This window comes from Vombatus ursinus, unplaced genomic scaffold (genome assembly GCF_900497805.2).
Source record: "Vombatus ursinus unplaced genomic scaffold, bare-nosed wombat genome assembly UNPS02014830.1, whole genome shotgun sequence".
Taxonomy (NCBI): domain Eukaryota; kingdom Metazoa; phylum Chordata; class Mammalia; order Diprotodontia; family Vombatidae; genus Vombatus; species Vombatus ursinus.
This window is the reverse complement of record NW_020954608.1, coordinates 19,152,283-19,177,542: the sequence shown is the minus strand read 5'-3', so window position 1 is coordinate 19,177,542 and position 25,260 is coordinate 19,152,283. Positions and strand designations below refer to the sequence as shown.

Here is a 25,260-nt window from a genome sequence, read left to right as displayed (position 1 = left end):
ACATTTGTAAGCAAGAAGTTATTTAGTCATTCCCTTATCTACTTTTTTGTTGCTGTTGTTGTTAATGGTGGTACATTTCAATAAAGTTTGTTTTCTAAATTTAAATTGCATCTTTCTCTGTTGTCCATATTGCTGGGAGAGTGTGGAAAGTTATGTTGACTCAGTTGCTCATTGTTCCCAGCCCTGCTTATCAATGAGTATTGGGGGAGGATCTGGTGAGGATCTGGTGAGGAAGGAGACACCAAGTCTATCACCTTTCTCTATCACCTGCTCTTTGTCAGGAACCTGCAAACTGCCACATTCTTACTACCTTGAGGAGGAACTGAGATTCAAGGGCCCCACCTCTTTTGCTGAGGTGGACCTATTTGGATTATTTTAAAATTAGTTGTGAAAGCTTTCTCCACCTGGAAGCCATTGCTGATCTTCAATCGATAACCTGACATGCTTATAATAAAATCCTTTTAATTCTCTATCTTGAGTTTTGTCTCATTCATCAGGGTGAAAATTCAAATGAAGAATGTTCCTTTCAACAAAAGCTCTAAAACTTGATTAGAAATTTTTCAAGTCACCAACAGCATTCGGTAGTAGCTTTCCCAAACTGCCATGCTACCTTCAAATGGCCAAGAACCACCCATAAAAGGGGATACTTGAAAGAGTTGATTCTAATTTAGATAAACATGAAAGATAAAGGAAAAAAAAAAGATCAGTTCTTCCCCAATGTTATACAGGTACTTTAGGAAATAATAATGATCATAGCATGAGCCTACTTATGCCAAGTTTCATGTTTCATATTACATGAGATGCTTCTCTCAGGTCTTCACTCAACATTGCCAAAAGTTTAGCAGATTGAAAGAAAGAAAGAAAGAAAGAAAGAAAGAAAGAAAGAAAGAAAGAAAGGAAGAAAGAAAGAAAGAAAACCTTAAGAGGTCCCTGGTCTAAAATGTATTTTCCTGATAATATAAATTGATGAAAGGTTTCATTGGTTTTTACCCTGATGCAGATCCTCTGAATAATTAAATTTCCTACAAACAAAACCCTACAATTTAAGAGATATTTTAGGTCAGCAAATTAAATTCAAGAAAATGTATTAAGCACTTGCTTCATAAAAGACACACTTGGATGCTGTCTTGCTGTGGTTCTGTCTAGTGCAATGGAAACAACCCCTTTAATAAAAACACCCAACAACCTCAGGTAAAGAAAATCCACAAGGCTATAAAAAAAAAAAAAAAAAAACAGTCCAAGAAAGTAAAAGGTAAAGAAAACCTTCTGGCAAGGAAATTAAAAACAGTCAGCAAGGAGGTTCCCTGAAGTCTCAGGAGCTCCTCTGCAAAGTCCTAAAACTGTTTTTATATTCTTCTTGCCCAAAGGGGCCACAGCTGGGTCTCAGATCCTCTATGGGCAACGTTAATAGTGCAAGTATTCTCCATAGTATTTTAGCTTACAATAGCCTTGGCTGAAGTGGTATAATGTTAGATTGTTAACTCAGAACTCTCTTGTAGTGTCCTGGACCACGACAGATGCTTCATCAGAATGTGGAGACAATCTATCAATCAATGAACAAGATTTGTTACGCCTCAGCAGGCACTGTGCTAGGTACTGGAGATACATTTTTTTTTAAATGGCATAGTTCCTGCAATCAAAGCCTACCTACCTAATTTCAGAGAGGCTCATCATCAGAAAGTTGATTGCAGAATGATCATTTTTTCAGGTATTTTAACTTACAAATGCCACTAACTAAAGCATAAAAGGTTTGTGATCTGTATCAGCCTAGGGAAGGAAGGATGGATATGGCAGACCATGGGTCTTCAGGATTCCAGGCTTGGAGTCCAGTTACTGAAGGAAGAAAATAAGCATCTATTAAGCACATACTATGTGCCAGGCACTGTCAAGGGCTTTACAAATATCTCATTTGATCTTCACAACAACTCTGAAAAGTAGGTGCTATTATGATCCCCATTTTACAGAGGTTAAGTGACTTTACCATGGTCACACAACTACTAAGTTCAGAGGTCAGATTTTAACTCAGATTTTCCTGACTCCAGGCCCAGCATTTTATCCACTATAACACCTATCTACCTCTTGGGGAGTAGGCACACCAATGAAATCATGGGTCCTTGAAAGTCAACTCAAAAGTTAAAAGGAGAAAATTAAAGTTATGTGACAATATAGCAGGACTGAGATAGTATCAAAATGGGTCTTTCATGGAGGGTTTCATATATAGCAAGTGCTTAATACATTTTATTTGTCCTTAGATACTCTCTATGTCAAGGTTGGTACCCAGCTGCACCATATGGTAGGGAAGATTTGTGGTGTATCCTACCTCTGCTATTTCCTGCCTGGGCTGGGCATAGAGGTGGAAGGCTAAACTTTACTTAAGTTAATTATAAATCCATCATATCTTCAATACAGAGACAACCTGGAATAGTGCCAGGTTTGGATTCAGGAAAAGCAGGGCTCATATCTCACTTTGGACATTCACTGGGTGACTTTAGGCCCAATACTTAACTTCTGTGTTCTTCAGGCAACTCCATAGGGATTGCATACCAAATCATCTATGACTGACTATGACTCAGTTGCCCCATACTGATGAAATCAAAGACTTGTTAATATCTCCTGTCTTTTAAGAATAATGGCTGACATAAAGTAACTTAAGGTTTACGAAGTACTTTGCTTATACTATCTCCTCACAATGTCATGAGATAGCACCTATAATTGTTGTTCCTATTTTTCAGATGAGGAAATTACACAATAAAGAATTTAAATGACGTATGGAGTCAAACAATGAATATTATCATGGGCGGTACACCCAATCCCAGCCCTATTTTACCTTACTGCATTTCATTATACCTTTCATTATGGATTTTATAGGTGATTCAATTCATTGCTTTCAAGATAGAATAATAGTCTGAACACGTAGGTTATAATTGCTTTATTTAGACTAGCAAGTCTAAAACTTTTTGACCTCAGGAACCCTTCATACTCTAAAAAATTATTGAAGAGCCTCCAAAGAGTTTGTGTTTATGTAGGTTATATAGATCAATATTCACTATATTAGAAATGAAAATGACTTAGTATTATTACCCAAATAGCTTTGACCTCATAGAATCAAAGATCCCCAGGCCACTAGGTGGTGCTGTGGTAGAGCACTGGGCCTGGAGTCAGGAGGACCTGAGGTCAAATGCAGCCTCAGACACCATGAGTATGTTCACCCTGGTTAGGTCACTTAACCTGTCTGAATCAGTTTCCTCAACTATAAAAATAAGATAATAATAGAACCTATCTTCTACTGTGAGGTTGTGAGGATTAAATCAAATAATATTTGTAAAGCATTCAGCACAGACTTATAAAATAGTAGGCACTTAATAAATATTTTTCTTTATGTACTTTTTTTTTCTTTACTACACTTTGAGAACCACTGATGTAGCCTTTAGAAAGCAACAGTATAGTAGGTAGAGTTTTGAACCCAGAGTCATACAGATCTAGATTTAATAACATTCAGACACTTAGTGGGTATAATATACTGGGTGTATCACTTAACCTTACTCAGTCTCAGTTTTCTCATCTGTAAATTGGAGATAAAAACAGCTCCTGGTTCATAAGGTTTTAATGAGGCTCAAAAGAGATAAAGTACATAAATCATTTTTTCAAAATTTAAAGTGCAATATAAATATGACATTATTATTATGTCATAGGTTTTATCTTAGTCTAACAGAGTTCTGATAGAACTCGTGGGATAGATCACTATTGTCTTATTATTCTTTCACATGAGTGAATATATTGACTCCTTTTCATAACTGAATAAAAAAATGGAGTGTAAGCTCATTGCTTTGTAGACTCACTGAAATCATGTTTGGGACAATTCCAAGACTGGACAGAATAATGAGATTGATATGTATTTCATCTTGTTCTCATATGGTTTTGATTTCTCCTGTTAGGTCTTTATATTTTTAAAGCTTTCCTTTCCTCATAGTTTGGAGAATGTGGATATTCAGTATAGTGACATATTAAAATGTTATGGATCACTATAAATATTATGTCTGGGAAATTGTGGGTAATAGTTCTGGCTGTGATAATATTCCAGGTCCCACTAGTTGTTTTTTTTTATTGTTATTGTTGACTATATGCTATGATCATTATTATTGACTGAGAACATTATTATCATTATCATTATTATAATTATTATTATTACATGATACCTAAAGTATTTTCAAGATCTGATGTTCTATGATTTTATGAAACACTATGCCTACCAATGGACATATACAAATATGTTGTCCAACAAATAAAAATAACAGCCTGAGGCACAAGCGATTGAAGGATCAGTCTCAGAAAGGGAATATCATCAATAGTTTACTGTCAGAGGATACAAGTGTTATTCCATAGAGGTTACTCCCAAGATCAATGCTTACATTTTTATCAATAACTTTCTTGGTAGTACACATATAAATCTTTCAGAGTTGATGGGGAATGAATGAATGGCAGAAGGTTGGATCAAAATTCAAAGGGATTCCAGGAAACTGGAGAAGAGGGTCATAAGTAAACTAAATGAAAATGAATTAGGGCACATGTGGAGGAGGGACACTTGGGAGGAAAGATGAGCTGTACCAATGTAGGATAGGAAATGACTGACCAAGTGTTGCTGGAGAAGATCTAAGGATAATAGATTATAAATTAACCATTAGTAAGACACGTGATACCTTTGTTTTATTGAGATAGTTGCAAAATGCAGTTAGTTTAATTTTGGCAAACACAAATAAAATACAGAGACAAGGCCCTTGAGAAAACATCCCTATTATTCACATGACAAGATTTTTCTACATTGGGCTTCACAACTGAGGAGGCACAAGTGTTTGGACGGGAGCTCAAAAACCAATCACACACAGACACACCCACACACACACAGACACACACACAGATAACAAAAGCTGGAATCTAAAATGTTAAAGTAAAGTGGAAGGAAGTGAGCTAAGTGGGTGATTTAATAATGGTCTTTAAAATAGGTCACAGGGTCTGGAAGAAAAAGCCATAATAGTTTGGGAGGTGGAAGACTTCATTCCTAGCCTGCCACCAACCACCTCACTATGCAGTTAGAGCCATGTTTTATTTAATCGCTTTAGGTGTTGGGCTCCACAGCTGTAAAATAAATAGGTACTTAAAATTATTCTTATTCTACTCTATGATTGCAGGAAACCAAAGGATTTTGACACAGTAGAAGGTATTTTACCTCAAAATGCCTATATATGTACATATATACATATTTATGTATGACTTGGGATTTTCTGGTATAGGAAAGTCTCTCTACCTGTGCAGATTGGCACCTTCTCTGAAACTCATTATAGAATTGGCTAGTTCACCCCACAAATGTTTCAGAGGTAGGTTTTTAATCTAGGTCTTTCTGACATTGAGGCTATCTCTCTATTCATTAATCCAAGCAGCCTCTCTAGATACGAGGATGGGTACAAAGAAGAATCATTACATAGTGGAATATATTAAGGGATGTTATTAAATTTTTTTCACAACAGGTATTTAAAAAGTAGAATAGCTCCCTAATTGTAAAAGATGGGTTAAAGTAGGGGTTTTAAGATAGAGACATGGAACAGATAATCTCTTGAGGTCCTTTCCTGCTGTAGGTTTTTATTAAACACGTACACATACACACACACACACACACACACACACACACACACACACACAAACAAATGCATTTCAAGGAGCATTACTTTTAAGATAGATTAGCCTTTTAAAAAACATTTTAGTTTTTGTATGCCTAGCAGGAAGACTCCTCCATGGTTTTGAATCATTTTACAACTTAATTCTGTGATCAGGTCATTGAAATAGGATTTGTGGGGATGGTTAACAAGCCACCAGGGAGTTGGTGGATGAAGAAAAGCATAACCCTAACAACAAGCCTGTGTTTACATAAAGCATGCTTGCTGTCTGAAGGTCACAGTCTGTGAAATTGTGGTTAGCAAAAGAAATTAGTCATGAAAACAGAGCAGAGACCAGCAGGGACTTATAATATAGGAATTAATTCCATTTTCTTTTGTTGTTTACTTAAAGAGAATTGGGTTGTGAAAGGGCAGAAGTTACCTAGTGGCTGAGGATTTTGGGGGAGTGTCCCTGACAAACATTTCCTGATAATGATGAAGTTTATTTGGAAGAGATGACAATTTTTATTATTATCATTTTAGTGCATGCAGATTTCAACACACTGGGCATCCCAAATATGCAAACACCAAAGTTGCCACACCCGGTCAACTTGTTTTCCTACAGGGGGAAAAAAGCTTCCAATATAAACCATCTAAAATTGAGGATTATGTTAGATAAGGTCCTTGTCTCTCTCTTCTTTCTTATCTCTTGTGTGTGCATATCTATGATTTTTCTGGCAGTATGGAACTCTTGCTACAAAAACTCCTCCATCTCATACACGTGGGAACACTTGTCTATAATTTGCCATATTAGTGTTGCCTGGGGCACTGAAAGGTCAAATGACTTGCCACTGGTCACACAGAAGCAAAGACTTGAACCCAGGTTTGCCTTACTTCAAGTAGACACTGTGCCTTTCATTCTATCTCTCTTAAATAAGAAGGAAAGGAAATTTACATGTCAGCCTGATGGGTTTCAAATGACAAAATTCCACATGAAGCAACTTAGCCAAGATGATGACTGTTCTAGAAAATACTTCTGAAGTTCCTGTCCTTGTCACCCTATCAAATTTAGGGGAAATGTAATTAAAAGGCACGAAAATATTGAGTGACAAACTTTAAGTGCTCTTTTGAAATCTGCAGTTATTTTACTTGCTTTTCTCCTTTCCAAAGTATACTCAACCTGTCTTGACAAGTGGACACCAGGTTTCCTTGCAAAATAATGCACTGAAATAATATTTTATCGTATGTTTTCAATATATTAATAACACATGGAAACATAGAAGCACAGAATTTTTGAAAAGTCCTCAGCTCTCATCCCCAAAAAGAATTCCCATTATGACATATCCAACAAGTAATCAAACATGTTCTGCTCAAAGAACTACCACTATTTCCTAAGGGAGCCTATTCCACTAATGTATAATTTTGATTGTTATGAAGTTTTTGCTGTTGGTAGAGGCCAAAATTTGCCTCTTTGCAACCTGTGGGAAAAAATAAAAATAGGAATCACCTCCAAGTGCCAGTTAATTAAGGAATAAATTCATTTTTCTTTGCTATCCCTAGAAGATTGGTCTCTGGCCCTGCCTAGATAAACTAGCAGCACTTAAAGGGGCCTGTGGCCCTATACATCTGATAGCATAGTCACACCGATGCACATTCCACTTTCTACTTGGCTTGGATAATTTGTTGGAGCTGGCCTGGCCACTAGAAATACTGTCATCCATAGTGGCCCAAGGAGTAGCTAGGGCACAGGATCTGGAGTCAAGAAGATTCCTTTTCCTAAGTTCAAATTCACCTCAGACACTAACTAGGTTTGTGACCCTGGGCAAGTTACCCTGTTTGTCTCAGTTTCCTAATCTGTAGAATAAGCTGGAGAAGGAAATGGCAAACCACTTCAGTATCTTTGCCAAGAAAACCCCAAATATGGTCATGAAGAGTAGGTAATGACTGAAACAACCAGACAACAACTTTGAGCCCTTCTCACATACATATGTCTGACCTGTCATCTTCTCTGCAATTCCAGTGTACCTTCAATCAGTACATTTTCCTTGGCTCCTCTGTAGTCACATTGACCAAGGATAAGGCACGAGCTTCTTCTCACAACCCTTTTGCTTTTCCCTCCCCAAATAACCCTACAATGGTATGGATTGGTTTTCTCTATTACAGTCCAGATTCTAGGACAGTGGACTATGCTTCTCTGTGTCAACGTTCTGAACTTTTTTATGAGGAAGCGTCCCGTGTTCCTAGGTGTGGGCCAATCAATCAATTGACATTTACTAAGCACCTACTATGTGTCAGGCATTGACTTCTGGTCACTGTTGTTTAGTCATTTTCTAGACATGCTCAGCTCTTCATGACTCCATGTTAGGTTTTCTTGGCAAAGATATTGGAGTGGTTTGCCATTTCCTTCTCCAGCTCATTTTACAGATTAGGCAACTGAGGCAAACAGGGTGACATGACTTGCCAAGGATCACACAGCTAAAAAGTATCTGAGGCCAGATTTGAACTCAGGAAGTCTTTCTGATTCCAGGCTAAGTACTCTATCCACTGTGTCACCTAGATGCCTCCAGGCACTGTCTTAGGTGAGAGCAATATAGAAAAAGATTTAAACAATGTTTTCTCTAAAGAGGCTTACATTTTAACTCCATGTGCCTCCCAAGGGAAAAGATTTGGCTCTATCCTAATTTTCCAGGCGTATTACATCTTACTCCCCTTCACTCACATTAAATCCTAGGCAGACTGGCCTGCTTGCTGCTCCCTCAATACAACACTTCACCTGTTGTTTCTGTGCCTTAGCCTTTCCCTTAAAAGCATCATCTCTTCAACTGTGCTTCATAGAATCCTTTCACTTGTGTGTTGCAATCATCTATATGAGACCTATGCTGATCCTCTAGCACTTCCCTGGAGATTATTTTGTATTTAATGTACATTCATTTTTTTATTTTAAAATGTCATTGTATTGATGTTGTTTCTCTCCAATATCAAATGAACTCCTTGGGGGAGAATCTGTTTTATTTTTATACTTATCAGCACCAGAGTTAATGATAGGAGCTTAATAAATACTTATTGAATGAATGAATTATGGCAAAGTAAGGCTTATCATCATGTCTGAAACAGATAATTTCAACTTTCACCAAGAGAGTCTGCTAATAAATAGACAAGAGCTAATTGCAGAAGAAAAAATGGCAGAGACTGTTGTGTCAAGTGACTCTTCTATCGTTCAGCTTGTGGGAGGATGGGAAAGCTGTGCATAATCTGTTATTTACTCTATATTAGGGGAGAGCAGGTTTAAATAAAGGATAGGTAGGACGCATTGGTCTAGTATTTTAAAGGGCAACTGAACTTCTAAGGGGGGGGAGTGTGAAACAAAAACTGACTAGAGAGAATAAGTGCATTACTTTTATAAACTCAAATATCAAAAAAAAAAAAAATCAGTACTAAGAAAACAGAACTAAGGAGAATTAACCTTTCCTTCAGGAGTGTCCCAAATCTCTCCAAGATACTTTCATTATATATCATTATGAGTCTCCAGAAAAGTATTCCTCATTCTTTTGCACATGAGAGATTGCATCAGCAATTCTGCACTTTGTATGTGTTCATAAGGATTGTGCTCATTGGTCAACCCCCATTTCCATTTGCCGTAGCTTTGTACAGTCTCTGGCTGAAAGAAGGTTCCATCATACCTGGCTAACTTTTATTTTATATGATGATATAATCAACTGTCTTCAATTTTTCTAGAATTTAAAATATCTTCTGATGAAATAATAGAACACTGATATCCTTCAATATAAATTTCCTGAAAAACTAAAACTTATTTGAAGAAAGGTTTTTCCCTCTCATCCACTTTTACAGCTTTATATCGCTTGACACTGTGGCCAACCTTTTAGCCATCTATAGTGTAGATTAGGGGTGTTAGCACATTTGTGGGTATATTCCCATTCCTGTCAAACTTTGATCAAAGGATTTTCAGAATTCTACAGATGTGAAGGACAACATACCATGCACAATACAAATTGTCCTAGTATCACAGAATCTGTGAGTTCCCATAGGCTAGATGATAGACAAGTTAGATGGATTTGTAATTAAATGAATGACAAAATCCTAGTGATAAATGGATTGGTGTAAACTTGTAGAAAGGTCTATAGTAAAGTGAGTTAATAATTTGTCCTTCGGCTCAAAAAGCGAAGAGCTATTATAAACACTCCCCCAGAGTGTGCCACCACACACTACCCATATTATATGTATGCCTATCCCTAGGAATCTTTCCCAGATTCCTTTTTCCTCATTGGGTTTTGTGACCCAGCTCTCTGGTTCTACTATCTTTCTAGCTTCTCTTTTTTTCCCCCTCATTGAATTCTCATCCTTCCTCTTCAAATCTCTGTTCCTGGGTTTCTTCTTTTTCTATGTTCTTTGATTTGGAGCTCATATCTACTCCCATGGCTTTAATAATCACATCTATGTAGATAGGGCCTGAGTCTATATCTCTATCCCTGATCTCTCTACAAAGTTCCATTATCATTTTTTCAAATATTGGCTGCAAATTCACACCTGGGTCTCCTATTAGCTCCAGTGGCAACACTCTTCTCCCTGTCATTGAGGCTTGAAATCTTACTAATCTTTGACTCTTTCTTTTCTTCTTCAGCAATTAGCTCCTGCCTATTTATTAGCAGACTCTCTCAGTGAAAGATGAAATTAACTGTATACGTCTTTTGTATAAAATATACATGTTCTCTCATCCATTAGAATGTAAGTTTCTTAATGGCAGACAATGCCTTGCTTTTGTCTTTGTAATCTTGGTACATTGCACAATGTTTGTCACATAATATTCAGTCAACCAATGATTTAGGACCGACTGATTTATAGTTAAGTTTTCTCTCTTCTGTATTCACAATATCTCTTGCATGGACACTCTCCTTTCTACTTCCACTATAACAATCTTAACTCAGATCTTATCCTGAATACATAAAAAGAGATATAGCTGGCCTTCTTACCTCCAATCTTTACCCTCTTGACTTTGTCCTTCACCTTAAAATTCAATCAATTTTATTTAAAAGACCCTCAGTGGTTCTGTATAACTTTTTGAATGACAAAATTTCTCCTGGCATTCAAAGCCTTCTATCATCTGACTCAACTTTCCTTTCTAACCTTACCTCACGTTGTTGTTGTTGAGTCATTTCAGTAGTGTTCGAGTCTTTGTGACCCCATTTGAGATTTTCTTGGCAAAGATATGAGAGTTATTTTGCCATTTCCTTCTCTACCTAATTTTACAGATGAAAAAACTGAGGCAAATAGGGTTAAGTGATTTGCCCAAGGTCACACAGCTAGTGTTTGAGGTCAGATTTGAACTTACGAGGATAAGTCTTCCTATTTCCAAGCCCAGTATTCTATAACCACTGTGCCAACTAGTTGCCTGCCATTTACTATTATTATTATTATTATGGCCATTTAATAGATGGCATAATGGATAGAGGGATGGTTTGAAGCTTAGGAAGAACTGAATTCAAATTCTGCCTCAGATACTTATTACTTATATGATCCTAAACAAAGTCACTTATTCTATTTCCACCTCCATTTCCTCATCTGTAAAATGGAGATAATAATAGCACCTTTCTCACAGAGTCATTGTGAGGATCAAAGGATATGATATTTGTAAAGGGCTTTGTAGAACTTAAAGTATTATTTAATTTAGTAATTAAATTAATTCAGTAATAAATGTTTGTTTAACTGAACATTTCAGAATGCATAGGTCCTGGAACCAACAAACTAAATGAAGTGTATAGCCATTTCTGGGCTTTCTCTTACAGCTCTACAGCATCTACTTGTTTCATTCAATTATCTGAAAATTCATAATTTCAAGGAAAAAATTAATCCTAAAGATAGTTTCATTACCTTGGAGAGATTAAAAAAAAGCTATTCTGTTGAAATTTTTACCTTTCAGCCAGCTGTTATAGCATTATATAGACAGTCTGATGGTAAGTAGTTTCTTTATTTTGGTTTGCTATGAATGTATGGTAATGCATTACATCAAAAAGTTTTCCATCGTAGAAAGGTAGGTCACTGAAAGAATTTTTTGCAGCATTTATAGTGTGGCTGCTATACTAAAGAATACAATTACTATTTATATTATGCATTCTCTGCAAATATGATATTCAAGAGGCTCAATTAAGCCATAAGAATGCATTTCTGTATGTGAAATGGGATTTGTGATTCATATAAGAAATAAAACAGCATACTTTACAAAAATGAAACTTGGAGACCATACTTTCAGAGACACTGTCTGAATGTATTGCTGTTAATGATGACAAAACCTTACTGAGCTGTCATGAATCAAATGAGTAAAGGTCAACTATGACCAGGGTTGTCATCAAGAGTCAGTCTTACTGTAAGAATTTCCAGGGTAATGACACTTAAGGGAGAAAGGAAGACAATATAATGAGCTCTCCAAACAGTAATTCTTAGACAGGAAATATCATCTTTTACTGTAAGACTTGTTATGAAAGATTAAGTCAGTTACTTCATCGGGGCTACTCCCTTTAAAAAAAAAATCCTGCCTTTTTAATTTGATTAAACATCAAGACTTTAATAATGTAGATGTCACATATGGCATATACATGGAAAGATTATAGCATAATGAAACCATAAGTTTTGGTAAATTAGGAGTAACTATTTCAGAAAAAGCAATGTGGACTCAAGAACAATGAGTAATACTGCCAACTTTTCTTTCCTCCTGTGGATATTAGCTGGTGTTAAGTCTTCAGCTGTAACTTATAATTGATTTTAACACCAAGAAGCACCAGATTCAAGAGCAGTGGAGGTCGTCTGATATTTTTGGAGTTAGGCATTCCCTGGCAAGCTGCAATCTCGTAACAGAAATCCAATGCCATTATATTGTTGAAATTTCAGGGGCATATTGGTCCCGTAAAGCTATGATTCTTATAGGCCTGTTAACATGTCTGGAATCCTCACCATTGGAGCTTTGTTCTTTGGATAAAGGTATTATGCCTCCAGAATACCCTTACTCACTTATAGTTATGTTCCCTGAAAGAGGTAATATATCAACACCCACACATCCATTAATATGGATTATTTATCAGACTTACTGTCACTGGGTACAGAACATAATAATCCTCACCTTTTCAAGGTATTGTAAAGTTTGCAAAGCACTTTTCCCACAACCACCTTGTAAGGTAAGTAATGCAAGCAGTACTAATAACAATTATTGGTGAATCATTTTTCAGTCATGTCCAACTTCATAACTCCATTTGGGGTTTTCTTGGCAAAGATACTGGAATGTTTGGCCATTTCCTTCTCCAGGTCATTTTACAGACAAGGAAACTGAGGCGAATAGAGTTAAGTGACTTGCCCAGGAGCTACTAAGTGTCTGAAGCTAGATTTGAACTCAGGAAGATGAGTCTTCCTGACTCCAGGCCCAGCACTCTATCTATTGCACCACCTAGCTCTCTGGATTAATTTATTACATGTTGTCTAATGTGATATCTATTAATGATACAGGTATAAATAATATCTATTAATTATACAGATATCAACAATGGTTATTATTGGTACTTAATTTATTGGAAATTAGAATGTCTTGGTATTATTTTGAAAACATTTTTGTCCTGACAACCCCCTCCCTGAACAAGTCTCAGGACCTCCAAACTTCCCTGGAATACTTCCCTATACATGCTGGATCTCCCTAATAGAATGTGAGTTCCTTTAGGGCAGGGAATTTCTTTGCCTTTGTTTTTGTACCTCCACTGCTTAACATAGTTCTTGGTACACTTTGAGTATATCTGGACTAAATGAAAGGAGGCAGGGCGTGGTGCATTTCCTCTATGGAGAAGAGAAGACCTGTATGGAGTGCCACAGTCTTGAGCAACATAAGGATACAAGGAACATTAGTGGAATGTATTGAATTTAAGTAGTGGGGGCTAGGAGAAAACCGGACCATGTCCTTTGTAATTTATCCAGGCTGGGACTGTTCACAATCACGATCAATAGAGCATTCATTTCCAAAGCAGGGAGAGAAGTAGAAAACATTCTTAAAAGCTCACAATGTAAAGGTTTGTCTATATAGTAAGTGAGATGATTTCACAGGGGGCTGATTAGGGGAGACCCTGATCAATTTAGTAAGTCCCCTCCAAAAGTGTACTTACAGAAATATTGGAGTTAATTGTCTGAAATATCTTAATAGGAAAAAAAATCTTTAAAACTATTTGAAAAAGCATAAACCAACCCTGTCTATTCTTGGATAAGTAAGTAGTAGCACACTACCTAATATTTATGGTGAGTTGTGGAAAGAAAATCATTTTTTCCTACTGAGTAAAATAGAAAAATCCAGTGCACAAGTCTATGATTTAAGAACCAGTATCTTTTCCAAAGTGCCATATATTCACATACACTATGATAGGAGGTATCTTAAAAAGTGAGTCTGACCCCTACCTTCAAGTGGGACCACATCTTAAATCATTCCACATAGATGAGTGTCTCTCCTTAATGATCTCAAGGAAAAGATTTCCCATAAGTGCAAGAAAGTTCTTATAGCATGCATTTCTGCTGCCATAAGAGAGATGAATTCATCCTTATTCTTGCAACACTATGCTTCAAATTTATATTACTTGAAGATACCCATGAAGCTGCCTCTTAATTCTCTCCTCCAGACAAAGTTCTCTATTAATTACAAGTGCTTTAATCATTTCCCAGATGTCAAATAGGTCACTTACAAAAAAATACCAATCATTTTTGTAACTCTTTACTGGATGCTATCCAATTACTCTACATCTTTCATCAAATGAAGAGCCCCAGAAAAGATTCAGTATTAATATTTTGTATGGAGGGAGCTTCTGAATTTCATTATACCTGTTAATATAGCCCATAATCCTTTGGCTTTTAATAATAAAAGCACTAGCATATGCCTAATGAACCATTATTTTTTTTTCTCATTGCTTTTTGTTTCCCAAGGAGTTCATTTCCTTAAGTGTTCTTGTCTCTTTCAAGCTCCATCCTGTTTTTGAAAGAACAATTACTAATGTGGCAAGGTCACTTTGAATTCTATTCCTATGTTCCTGGTCTTACCAAATCCAGTTTAAAGTCATCGACAAACTTTTTATCTCATCAAAGCAATTCAGAAAATGATAGTAATTAACACAAATCTAAGAACTCAATGTTTAGTATTTTGGTGGCCTTCAAAAGCAATATTCATGGAACCATAGATTCAGAGCAGGAAAGGAAACTAGAGGTTAGCTTGTCCGATCCCTCTATTTTATGGATTGGGAAACTGAGACCCAGAAAAATTAAGTTATTTGCCTAAGGTCATACGGCCAATAAATGATACAGCTGGGATTTGAATCCAGTCCTGTTTCCAAATCAGCAATCCTCTTCAAATAATTTGATTGTTTCATAGCTTGGAAGATTATAGATTTAGAGCTGGAAGGAACTTCAGAGACAATTTTCCTCCTCATTTTATATATGAGAAAACTGATACCCATAAAATTTCAATGACTTGCACAAGATCACATAGGTAGTAAGTGGCAGCTGGGATTTAAACCCAGATGACTCCAAGTCCAGCACTGTTTCTCTTGTACCATGCTGCCTCCTATATTTTGGGGGACACATTTCAATATTTTCAATTTTGAATGTCATAAGTATACAATAAAATATAAGTAGATGACATATATACATGTAATGAAAGATCTATCAGTTAAATAACCAATCACTTTTTATAAGTCAACTAGAAAGTGACAGGAAAATGCATGTCACAGTGATCAGAACAATAATACATGATAGAACAATGACTACAAGCATTTCTAGTGAATATAAAAGTATCTTTTTTCAAAGGGGAAAATAATAATAACACCCAAGATAAAAGTGAAATTTAACAAATACTCTTAAGAACAAAATGCAATTATTTAAAGATTTAAATAATATAATTCATGGCAAATGTGTATCTAAGCCCAAAGGAATGAAAGTTAGAAATTCAGGAATGTATAAGATATGCAGGATAAGGTTACAATATGGTATGATGGCAAACAGCCCGTGCTGATACAAAATTCATACGCATGGATTTCATTGAGTACAGCTATCAACTACAGTCAGGGCTAATGCTGGAATTGAAATCACTGCTTGTAAGATGTATCCCAATTGAGGAGAACTGAGAAACATCTAAGGTCAAAAAGTTAAAGAAAATATAAGAATTAGATGTAAAGATTTTGAAGCTTTTGTCCTTTCTAAGTTTTTCAGAGGGTGTTAGTTGAATGCCCTGGAGGAAACCTGGGCAGTCAATCCAGGGAGTTATAGTCTCAAGCTAGACTCAGTTAGGATTAGCGACTGGTATAAATAGAAAATTACTGGTAGTATAAAAATTATTTCATTCATTCCCAAACCAGGTCTTTTTCTGTAAATATATGGAATGACAATTCAGTGAGAAAATAGTTGCTCTTGAATTCCTGGTACATTCCCTTCACTGCATTTATCCACAGCTTGTTGAGAGTAAAGGGGAAAGTCAGGAGGGAAATAATTTTCTATGCCCAGTAGAGGCAAGGACCAGGCTTAATGTTTCTGCTGTATTTGTGTAACTCCTGTTCCACAGCCCACTGATATGGGACTCTCTCTTTATTGGTGGAGATGAAGGCCCTGACCTGTCTGAGGGCTGCCATGGGGTTGGTGAGAAGTGACTCCCTTTGGGAAAGGCACTCTTCAGGATATTCCAAGTAAGAGACTTTAACTGGCATCCAGGTTCAAGAGAGAAGATGAAAGAGGCCAACCCCATTTCAGGTTCCTGGAGGAAAAGATGCTGGGAAAACAGGAGTAGAACTGGCAGTCTCCATCATATCTGTAGTCCCAGCTTGCTACTTTGGAAACTTTGGAGAGTTTTCCCTTGGTTGAGATCCAGGACCCTCTATCTTGGTTGATCTGAGTTATCTCACTCCCAATGGGAGACCTCCTTCATTCTCTTATCATCTGGTACATATTCTCCTATGTATACCTTCTTTGGTTTAAATGAGTTCCTTTGCTATTCTCTATGTTTGTTCATTGTTGGAATTGCCATTAGGTGAGAAAAGGGTCAAGCTTTGGATATATAGAGTTTGGAGTCTTCCTCATCCCAAAATGATAAAGTGATCAGAAATTAACTCAAAACCTAATTATATTTCCTAGATGAATAATAATTAAGGAAGCAGATAAATATACTGATACCCCCTCTCTCTGAAGAGATCAGAGTGGCGGTTTTTGGCCTCAACCTCCTGCAGGAATGTAAATCCCTTTTGGAGAAAAGTGAAGGGAGAAGAGGTAGTGGAGAGTGAAGAGTAAAGGAAGACTCTGCGCATGTTAAGTTGAACAACTGAAATCAATCAATCATGTATTTGTATCATATATAACAAGCATGTATTTGTGCAAATATAAACAATGAATAATTGCTACTTTTAAGGATCTTGCATTCTAATGGAAGGATGGTAGACAGAAAAAAGGAATCTGGAAAGAGGGATGTTTCTTTGGGGAGAGATAATGAATTCTGATTTGGGCATGTTTTTGAGATTCTTATGGTACATCCAAGAGGAAATGACTAAGAAGAAGGTGGTGATGGGAACAATGGGAGCTCGTGAGAAAAATGAGGGCTGTGTGTATAGATTTGGATGTAATCTGAATAGAAATTATTATTGAGCCCATGGTAAGAGGTGAGATTACCAAGAAAGTGTAGTGGGATAAGACAAGCAGGTCCAGGTCAGAGAACTATGCATAGTGGGTGGAAGAGCATGGATGGATGATGATCAGCAAAGGGAAATAAAAGGGAGTGTTCAGATAGGACAGAAGAGAACTAAGAGAAAGTCGTATTGTGAATATACAGAGAGGAGAGACTATCCAGGATGAGGAGGTAGTTAAAGGTGTCGAATGCAGCCAAGAGGTCAAGAAGAATGAGGCTTGAGAAAAGATCTTTGAATTTAGCAATTAGGAAAACATTATTTCAAGATGTTGAAAAGTGAATGAGATATGAAGAAGTGGAGACAACCATTAAACAAGTTTTTCAAGCGGTTTGGCAGGGAGAGGGAGGAGTGATATGGGATAACGGTTTGAGGGGATGCCAGGGTCAAATGAAGATTTTTTTTAGAAGAATAGAAGTGATCTGGGTATATTTGTAGTCAGTAGGGAATGAGCTAGTAGATAAAGGGAGATTGTGGGAAAGCTATATGATTTTACTTTTTATGTATTAAATTTAAATTATTAAATAAATTAATTATTAATATTATTGATATTTACAGTTATTTTATAATTATTATAATATATTATATATTATAATATAATATAATTATTATAAATAATTATAAATTAATAATTATTGATTATTAAATAAATTAAATTATTAAATTGATTTTCCAAATTTGACCTCTGAATGAAATTTTCATATCATTTTTCTTTGTAATAGTTTCTAATGAATTTGGTATCTAAAGTTTAAAAAATTCCTATTATTCTAAAATATTCTGATGATCTGGTGATATGAATTCACTCTTACATTAGAATAGACTGTCATTACCTAGGTGAAATGGATTTCCCAAATTATTTATTTATATTTCCTTAACCATCAACACCTTTTATGGATAAACAATAACTATTGTTATGATTCTATAAAAATTAAAAAAATTAGAATAATTCACAATTACATATTCTCATTTCACCTTTCCAACAATCCTGAGACTGATAATATTCTCATTTGATTGATTAAAAACAAAAACAAACAAAAAAACAAGAGCTAGGCAGTGAGAAGTTAAGTGGTTTACCAATGGTCGAATAGCAATGAAGTTTCTGAGCCAAGATTCAGACTCAGGTGTGTAGACACCAAAATCCAGTGTTTTTTTTTCCATGCTGCTTTGTCAAATACATGATGCCACCAGAGTTATGACCAAGGTAATTATAATAAAAAAATAAATATTTGCAAAACAATTTATAACAACCCTATAAGGGAGATAGTGAAAGTATTATCCACATTTCATAACTGAGAAAGCTTCATAATTCTATTCTCCCCATTTTATAGGTGAGAACAATGAAGCTCAGAAAGAATAAGTGATTTGGCCAGAGTCACACAGCTGGTAAGAATGAGAACCACTTGACAAACCTAGGGCTTCTGGTTCCAAGACTAGGCTCTTTCCTCAATACAAATCTCTCATTTCATATGATACCACCCATGGTTGAGGTTCTGAACAAAGTACTAGGCTTGCATGATAAACTTCAGAACATATTAATATTTTTTGGAAAAAAATCATTCAGTATTGACATCAGCATTCTAGTGTTGTATATCAAAGAACTGAGGCATTAACTGCCACAGGGCAGTTAAATACCTAACCACATATCAAAAGTTATAAGATTTATCCACATGTTGCATTCCATTGACTTTTGGCTCTTCCTATTGCTGAAATGCCTTCCAGATGTCATCATTCCTATTATATAACATACGTATATACATATATATGTATATATAGAAAGAGAAAGAGAGATCTATATGTATATACAATGTTTAGTGTTTAAGCTAATCCTTTGAGATGAAAATTTAAGATTTTGCACTATATTCATTTTGAGTTTCATACTAAACAATATAAGAGCAAAGAATTTGCTTCCCTGAATTTTTATGATAACTTGATGAGTTTTCACCCTGTTATGATAGCAAAGGTTACATGGAAACCCAGAAATTCTATAATTCTACTTTATTTCAGCTGTACCAGTAGAAAGCAATAAAAAATCATGTTCCTATAAAATGGGAAGTAAAATAGAGAGAACATTAAAAATTGGTGTTATACAAAATAAAGAGTCAAAGCATTAGCTATTCATTCACCTTACGCACTATACACCACAGCTTAGGTTTACTATCATTTAATCACAGTAATATTTTATGATCTGGTACCCAGAGCCTGGTGTTAGATGAAGAACAAATAGGTTGCCCTGATTATATGTTTATGCTGCCTGTATCTACTCTTCCCAAAGGTGATGTGAGCATTTGTGGTGTTTACCTCAGATATATGTGAGTAATGTTTTATTGTTATTTTTCTTATTATTCTATTTCATTAAATTACTTTGGGACTTTGGGGAGAGAAGGGAAGTGAAAATAAATAGGTCATCCTTTTAAAGAAAGAGAATGACACTTATATAGATCAAGTCTAATAGAGAGCAGTTTTTCAGGGAAAGAGAATTTAAATACTTGGACAATTTCCTTCATTTCTCTTTTATCCTGCTCATATTTCTCGTGCAGAAAGAATCAAAAGATACTGTTCACATTTTGGAAGTTTTTTTTTCCTTTTAAAAACTGTTCAAAAATCTAAAATTTTTATCAATAAATATTTATTCAGTCATTTTTCAGTTGTGTTTGACTCTTTGTGACCCCATTTTAGGTTTTCATGACAAAGATACTGTAGTGGTTTGTCATTTCCTTCTCCAGCTCATTTTACAGATGATGAACTGAGGCAAACAGGGTTCAGTGACTTACTTGCCCAGAGTCACACAGCTAAAAAGTATCTAAGACCAGATTTGAACTCAGGAAGTTGTCTTCCTGACTCCAGGCCAGGCATTCTATCCACTGCACCTCCTAGCTTCCCATCAATGAATGTTATATAAAATCAATTTACACCTTATTTTTTTTCTAACATGGTACTTCTATAAAGCAATGACTATGGTTAAGCAACCTATAATCATTTTTTGTAAAGTTTTATGTCCCTAAAGTAGAAACAGCATGGTATAGAGCTCAAGTCAGGAGGATTTGAACATGGCTTCCAAACTTATTGCTAACACTTAATAACTACATGGATACAATCAAGTCACTTAACCTCTATGGCCCAGGGAATTCTCTCAGCCTGAGTTATAAACCAATTGGTAGAAAAGGTTTGCACACTGGAAGTACCTCAGTGGAATGAAACCACAAGGTCCATCTGAAACAAGGAACGAACTCTAGGTGACAGTGGATGGAGTGCTGGGCCTGGAATCAGGAGGACCAGACTGTAAATCTAGCCTCAGAAACATTAATTATGTTTTCTTCTAGGCCAGTCAAACTCAGTTCTCTCATTTACAAAATGAAGAAAATAATAGCGCCTATCTCCCAGAGTTATTGTGAAGATAAAATGAAATCATATTTGTAAAAACACTTTGAAATCTTAAAGTACTAGATAAATGATAGGTATTTATTATTACTACTACTATCACCACCACCACTAGTAGTAGTAGTACTACTACTACTACTAAGTTGACAGGTTAATATTTTGCCCATATGAACACATGAGCTTCTACAGGATAAATTGTTAAATATTCTTTTTCACCAAAGTGACAACATCCTAGAAAGTCAAATCAGCAAATATTTATTTTTACAACTACTTGCCTAAGCCCAATACATATCCATATTCATTAGAAAGGATACATATTAGGAAGAATAAAAGGAATAGCTCTTAACCTTGGCCAGCTTATAGTCTTATTACGTTGAGAGGAGATAAACTAAATAGGCAGAATGAGACTTTTTTTTTAACACAATCAATAAGAGTATTTGTTTTGCTTGATTATGGATATTTGTTACAAGGTTGTTTTGTTTTGTTTTGTTTTGTTTTTTGGAGAGTCAGTGTGAGGAGGAAAAACATCTCATTGAATAAAAAATAGACACATGTATGCATATGTGTACACATGCACATATGTACAATGTACATATACAATTATATCTACAAATATGTGTATGTATACATATACATATTGGTCTCTTACCAGTTATATCCACAAATTATAATCAGTTATATTAAGCTCTGATCTCCAAAACAGAGAATTTACTCACTTTCTATTAATTCAAACTATCCCTATGTCATGAAAACAATTAATTGATTCAGTTAAACAATAAGTCTATCCAGGAGAAAAAAATGTCAAAGCTGTTGTGATACTACAAGGATCATTTAAATCAATCAAAACAAATAGCCCATTTGTTTAGTCTAGACATTTCTAGTTTTGTCATGATTACTAATTGTTATTAATAAATATCTGAAACAGAAATAACAATAATGTTGAATCCCAGTATTCAGCCTGTATGCCTTAGTATATTTTAGCAGTTTTTTTCCTGAACGAGAGGAAGAAAAACACTTTTCACTCTGACGCTGGCTTTGCTTCTGGGAGAAGCCTTTTAATCATATTTCCATTTTCACTGCTCTGGGATGGTGTAAACCAAACAGTGACCCATGAGGGAAAGTACAAGAAGGGTTCAGGGTTCTCACCCATTTGAGAGAGGAGATGAGGACAGGCAAGAGTTGAGTAGGAGGACACAGTAAAGAGGCTGCATTATTTAGTTTCCATTGTGGTAAATTCCCAGAATGCCAGACACATCCATAATAAAATATCAAGAGAAACAGGCCTCTCTGAAGCAAAATATCAATGATTAAACCCCCCACCAAAAAAAAAAACCAACCATGACCCATACAACTACTTTGTTTTATTAGTAGTAAGTCAGATGACTATGCTGTTGATACTCATGAATCATAGCTTTAATAAATATGAAAATGTCAAAGGGTAGCTTAAATATGTCTTCTTTCTAGAGTGAGTTTGTATTTAGAAGACATGGGATAGTGCCTTAGGGCTGAAAGTACTGGATTTAAGAAGTGGTGACCTTGGCTAAGTCATATAACATCTCTGAACCTCAATTTTCTCATGTGTAAAATGGGAACAATAATTCACACATATCTCAAAGAGTTGTGAATTTTAAATGAAAACACATAAAAACTCTGTATAAATGAGTTTTTATTCATTTTATTTTGCTTTTTTGAAACTGAATTCCCCCTCTCACCTAGGCTGGAAGTGCAGTGACCACTGACTTACTCAATTCTACTACTTACTGCAAAGAAGTTTTGGCCCTCTCATGGGGGTTTCCCATATTGGTGTCGGAGTTACTGTGTAAATCCAATTAGCTATTGCAGCCCAAAACTACCAGATATGGAGATCAAGTGATCTACCAGCCTCAGTCTTCCCTGAAGCAGATTTTAGAGGTGTGTACTACCACACCAGGCAACATGAGTTATTATTTTGTGTGCAGTTTTTACCTGTATATTATAAATACATATACACATGTGTGTGTGTGTATCTCCTGAGCACCCTTATACAGGCCAAGAAGCAACAGTTAGAACAGAACATGGAACAACTGGTAGGAGAAGGAGTATGAAAAGGCTGTATATTGTCACTTTATTTATTTAACTTACGTGCAAAGTGTATCATGTGAAATGCCGGGCTGGATGAAGCAAAATATGGAATTAAGGCTGCCAGGAGGAATATCAACAATTTCATATATGGAGATGATTCCACTCTGATGGCAGGAAGTAAAAAGGAATTAAGAAGCCTCTTGATGAGGGTGAAAGAGGAGAGTGTAAAAGCTGACTTGAAGCTTAATCAAAAACACTAAGATCTTGGCAACTGGTCCTGTCACCTCCTGACAAATGAGGCAGAAGAAATGGAAGCAGTGTCAGATGTTATATTCTTGGGCTCAAAGATCACTGCAGATGATGACTGCAGCCATGAAATTAAAAGATACTTGCTCCTTGGAAGGAAAGCTATGGCAAGTCTAAACAGCATACTAAAAAGCAGAGACATCACCTTGCCCACAAAGGTCCATATAGTCAAAGATATGCTCTTCTAGTAGTGATGTATGGCTATGAGCGTTGGACTACAAGGAAAGATGAGCACCACAGAATCAATGCTTTTGAATTGTGGTGCTGGAGAAGACTTATTTTTTGACAAGCGAATAAATAACAAAGAGTTATTAAAAAAAATTAGGGCTTGAAGGTGGGCAGACAAGTCTATACATATTTACCCCTCACAGGTCTAAGGCTGCCAGTGGGTAGGGATACAGGGAGGTGCAGGGGTACTGGTTTGAGTACCACTCACTTCTTGGACAACTTTACTTGCTTGTGCTTGGGTGGTGCCCACTTGAGACAAACTGAATCCACTGTTATAGGCAGCTTCTTGTACTGGGCACTCTTAAGGTGCTCTCGCACTAGTTTGGGGGTGACACAGAAGACATGCTGCCCCTTCCAGTACTAGACCAGGTTGAGTAACTACAGAGTGCTGATGAAGTCATTTTTTTGTGATGTTGGTCATCTGGCTAATGTCTTTGATAGATAGTGTGCCCTGGAAGTCCCTCAAGATCTCCAAACTGAGCTATCATAGTTACTGGTCCTGGGTCCTGCTGCCTTCTCCAGAGAACACACTGTACTCTCCAACTTCACAATTTGTAACTGAAGGCAATGAGGAACTTGCCATAACCTCAGCACTAATATGAGGAGAGGGTTAGGATATAGGCCACATTATTCCCATCTGTGGACTGCTCCTTGAAGAAGTAGCCCATGATGTGGGCCTCCTGTCTGTCCACCTCGGACAAGATACAGAAGACAAATAGTTCTACATCAAAGTACAGGGTCTTGTGGTCCAGGAATAGTTTGGCCAATAGACATGGGTTCTGGCAATAAATCTTATAGTCTTTCCTATTCACCTCATACACCAAGATGTTATTCTTTCCATAGATTTCCTCACAAGGTAGCTGTCTCCACAGCCACTGCCCCAAATGGAAGCAGTAGCTCTTTTCAAATTTCACGTACTGCAGGCAGTATTTGTAGAGCCAAAGTTGGACTGTTTCCCATAATCATCTGGGAATGGGGAGAAATGCCAGGCATCAATCTCCTAGTTCCCAATGTGCATCTTGTCCACATACTTCACCTTGGTAATCGCCTCATGTTCCTTTTCTAGTGCTGCTGCTGCAAGATTCGTTTCTGCATAGGTCTTCTGCACATGGTTGATCTCATCATGCTTGCATTTCTGGTTGCAGATGATCTTGCACTCAGGCTGCTCTGCCAGCTCACTTAGGTACTTCTCAGAGTTTTTCTGAACAGCTTCTTTCACCATCTTGGTCAAGGCCAGTCAATTCTTGTCCATCTGTTCATCTAGCCAACAGTTAAAGCCTACTTAATGTATGTAGAATTCCTCTCGTCCTTCTTGGTCATTCACATGGATTTTAATCACCTTCGCTGAGTGCCAGGTGCCAAGACCTGCCTGAATGTCAGGAGAGGTAGGTTTCTTCTGGGAGGAGGGATGCCCAGGCTGGGGCAAGGAGGTCTTTCCCCATCCCTGCCTCACCTTTCCCCAGGCTCCAACCCTGGCAACTGTCTCTGAGCTTGCAGATGACATTCTGGAGAAGACTTTTGAGAGTCCTTGGGACAGCAAAGAGATCAAATCAGTCAATACTTAAAGAAATTAATGCAGGGTTTCACTGGAAGATCAACTACTGAAGCTGAAACCACAGGAGAAAATAGGACTCATTGTAAAAGACCCTCAAAGACTGAGGGCAAAAGGGAAAGGGGAAGAGGATGAAATGGATAGCCAATGTCATGGAAACAATGAACACAAACTTAGACTTTCAGAGACAGTGGAGGGATAGAAGGGCATGGAGTGCTGTGGTTCATGGGGTCACAAAGCATTGGACACAACTGAACAATATGCACACACATACTTACATGTATATGAAAAGTCAAATGATGGAGTTGATAGTGAGATGGCCCTGGAGTCAGGAAGACTTGAATTCAAGACCTACTTCTTTTTTTTTTTCTTTTTAAGGCAACTGGGGTTAAGT

At 36.5% G+C, this 25,260-nt stretch overlaps 1 pseudogene; it reads right to left on the bottom strand.

The window, feature by feature from the left end:
• Nucleotides 1–23,518: 23,518 nt before the first annotated feature.
• LOC114025455 lies at nucleotides 23,519–24,818 on the bottom strand (annotated as a pseudogene).
• Nucleotides 24,819–25,260: the final 442 nt, after the last annotated feature.